Genomic DNA, 4,243 nt, shown 5'->3' with positions numbered 1-4,243 from the left:
TAACCTTAAGCCATACCCTATCCCTAACCCTTACCCTCACCTTCACCCTAGCCCTCCCAATAACACTGACACTAACCCCAGCCCTCACCCTAACCTTCACCTCACCCTAAACGTAAACCTCACCCTCACACTAAACCTCAGCCAAACCCTTACCTTCACCCTAACCATAACCCTAACATTAACCATAACACTCACCCTAACCCTCACCTTAACACTAACCCTAACCCTAAACCTCACCCTCACGCTAATCCTATCCCTAACCCTAACCCTAAACCTAACCCTAACCCTAAATCTTACCCTCACCCTACCCTAATCCTAACACTAACCCGAACCCTTACCCCAACCCTAACACTCACCCAAAACCTAACCCTAACACTAACCCTAACGTTCACACTAACCCTCACACTAACTCTAACCCTAAACCTTACCCTAAACCTAACCCTCATCCTACCCCTCACCCTAACCATAATACTAACCCTAACCCTCACCCTCACCCTAATATTCACCCTAACACTAACCCTCACCCTCACCCTCACCCTAACCCTAAACCTAACCCTAACCCTCACCCTAAAATTCACCTTTACTCATACCCTCAACCTAATTTTCACAGTCACTCTAACCCAAACCCTAACCCTCACCCTAACCCTCACCCTAACCCTTACCCTCACCCTCACCTTCGCCCTCAACCTCACCCAACCTTCAGCCTAATCCTAACCCAAACCCTAATCCTAACCTTAAACCTAACCCTCTCCCTAACCCTCACTTTTACCCTAACCTTAACCCTCACCCTAACCTTAAACCTCACCCTAACCCTAATGCTAAACCTAATCGTCACCCACAGACTAACCGTCCCCTAATCCTTACCCTCACTCTAAACCTAACCCTAACCCTAAACCTCACCCGAACCCTCACACTAACCTTCACCCTAATTCTAACCCTAACCATCACCCCAACCCTCACTCTAACCTTAACCTTAACCCTCATCCTAAATCTAACCCTAACCGTAACCCTAAAGCTCACCCTCACCCTAATCCTCACCCAAACCCTTAACTTCACCCTAAACCTCACACTAACCCTAAACCTTACCCTAACACTAACCCTAACCCTCACCCTACCCCTAACACAAACACAAACCCTAACTGTAACACTCACCCTCATCCTCACCCTAAACCTTACCCTCACCCAAACCCTCACACTCACGCTAACCCTCACCCTCACCCAAAATATCACGCTAACCCTAACCCTCACCCTAACCCAAACACTAACCCTCACCCTACCCCAAACCCTCCCAATAACCCTCAAACTCAACCTAATCCTCACCCTACCCCTAACCCTAAACCTAATCCTAACCCAAAACTTCACCCTCACCCTCACCCTCACCCTCGCTTAACCCTAACCCAAACCCTAACCCTCACCCTAACTCTAACCCTCACCCTCACCCTCACCCTAACCCTAACCCTCACCCTTACCCTAAACCTAACCCTCACACTAATCCTAACCCTAACCCTAACGCTTAACCTACCCCTCACCCTACCTCTCACCGTAACACTAACCCTAACCCTAATCTTCAACATAAACCTTACCCTCACCTAACTCTCATCCTAAACCTAACCCTAACACTAATACTAACCCTCACCCTAACCCTCACCCTAACCCTAACCCTAACCATAACCCTAACCTTAAACATCACCTAACCGTAATGCTCACCCTGACCCAAACCCTCACCCTAACCCTTAACGTCACCCTAATCCTCATCCTAAACCTAAACTAACCCAAACCCACACCCTCACCCTAAACTTCACCCAAACTCTAGCCAGCACCCTAACCCTAATCCTAACCTTAACCCTTACACTAAACCTAACCCTCACTCTCACCCTAACCCTCTTCCTAACCCTACCCCTAACTCTAACCCTCACCCTAACCCTCACCCACACTCTCACAGTAACCCTACCCCTCACCCACACCCTCAGCCAAATTTCAGCCTAACCCTAACCCAAAACCTAATCCTACCCTTAACCCTCAACCTTACCCTCACCCTCACCCTAACGCTAGCCCTCACCCTCACCCTCACCCTCACCCTCACCCTTACCCTAACCCTAACCCTCAACCTAACCCTAACCCTCACCCTAACCTAATACTAACCCTAATCCTCACCCTCAGACTAACCCTCTCCATAACCATTACTCGCACCCTAAAACTTACCTACCGCTATCTCTCACCTCACAGTCAGCCTAATGCAAACCCTCAGCCTAACTCTAACCCTAATCCTCACCCTCACCCTCACCCTCACCCTAACCCTAACCATCAGCCTAACCCTAACCCTAACCCTCAACCTCACCCTAACCCTCACCGTCACCGTAACCCTCACCCTAAAGCAAACCCTCATCCACACCCTAACCCTTACCCTCACCCTAACACTCACCCTCACACTAACCCCCACTCTCACCCTAAACATCACCCTAACTCTAACCCTCACCCTAAACCTAATGCTAACCCCCACCCTAACCCTAACCTTAACTCTCACCCTCACCCTCACCCTAAGCCTAAACCTAACCTAAGATTAACTCTAAAGCTAATTCTCACCCTCACCCTCACGCTCAGCCTAACACTAACCCTAACCCTAAACCTCACCCTCACCCTCACCCTCACCCTAACCCTCAACCTCACCCTAACCCTCATCCTCACCCTAACCCTTACCGTCACCCGAACACTCACCCTCACACTAACCCCCACTCTCACCCTAAACATCACCCTAACACTAACCCTCACCCTAACCCTAACCCTAACCCCCACCCCAACCCTAACCTTAACTCTCACCCTCACCCTCACCATAAGCCTAAACCTAACCAAAGATTAACTCTAAACCTAATTCTCACCCTTACCCTCACCCTCACCCTCAGCCTAACACTAACCCTAACCCTAAACCTCACCCTCACCCTAATCCTCACCCTAACCCTCACCCTCACCCTAACCCTCATCCTCAACCTAACCCTAAACTTCACCCTTACCCTAACCCACACCCTAACCCTAATCCTTACCCTAACAGTAACTCTAACCCTAACCCTAACAGTCACACTAAAGGTAACAATCACCCTAACCCAAACGCTAACCCTAACCTTATCACTCACCCCCACCCTCACCCTTACCCTCAGCCTAACCCTAACCCTAATCCTAACCCTAACCCTCACCCTAATGCTCACCCTAAACCTAACCTGAAACCTAACCCTCACATTACTCTAAAAGTAACAATAACCCTAACCCTAACTCTAACCCTAAACCTCACCCTAACCCTAAACCAATCCCTCACCCTAACCCTAAACCTAATCCTATCCCTTACTCTAACCCTAACCCTAAAACTCACCCGCATGCTAACTCTAACACTAACCCTAACCATCACACTAAACCTATCACTCACCCTCACCCTAACCCTAAGCCTAACTCTAACCCTCACCCTTACCCTAATCCTCAACCCAAACCTTACCCTCCCCATCACCCTTACCCCCACACTAAGGCTAACCCTCAACTTAACCGTAAAGCTAACCTTCACCATCACACTCACCCTCAGCCTAACCCTAACCGTAACACTAATCCTAACCCTAACCCTCACCCTCAACCTCAACCTCAGCCTCAGCCTCACCTTTACACTAAACCTAACCCTAACACTCACCCTAACCCTAACACTCACCCTAAACTTAAACCTAACCCTCACACTCACCCTCACCCTAAACCAAACCCTAACCCTAACCCTCACCCTAACACTTTCCCTAAACCTCATACTAACGCTAACACTCACCCTCACATTAACACTCACCCGAACCCTTACCCTCACCCTCACCCTAACCCTAACCCTAACCCTAACACTTACAGTAAACATAACCCTCAACAAAACACTAACCCTTACCCTAACCCTATCCGTCACACTAAACCTAAACCTCACGCAAAACTAACCCTACCCCTGAGCCTAACCCTTACACTAACCCTAACCCTAATGCTACACCTCAACCGATCCCTAACCCTAAACCTAACCCTAACCCTCACCCTCATATTCACCCTCACCCTCAGCCTACCCCTAACCCTAAAGGTAATCCTAACCCTAAACTTCATCCTGACCCTCACCTTAACCCTAACCCTAACCCTAACCCTAAACCTAACCCTCAACCTACCCCTAACCCTAACGCTAACCCAAATCTTCAACCTAAACTTTACCCTCACCCTAACTCTCATCCTAAACCTAAACCTAACA

Source organism: Dipodomys merriami, unplaced genomic scaffold (genome assembly GCF_024711535.1).
Source record: "Dipodomys merriami isolate MVZ:Mamm:240054 unplaced genomic scaffold, mDipMer1.0.p SCAF_83, whole genome shotgun sequence".
Classification (NCBI taxonomy): domain Eukaryota; kingdom Metazoa; phylum Chordata; class Mammalia; order Rodentia; family Heteromyidae; genus Dipodomys; species Dipodomys merriami.
This window is presented reverse-complemented; position numbering follows the sequence as displayed.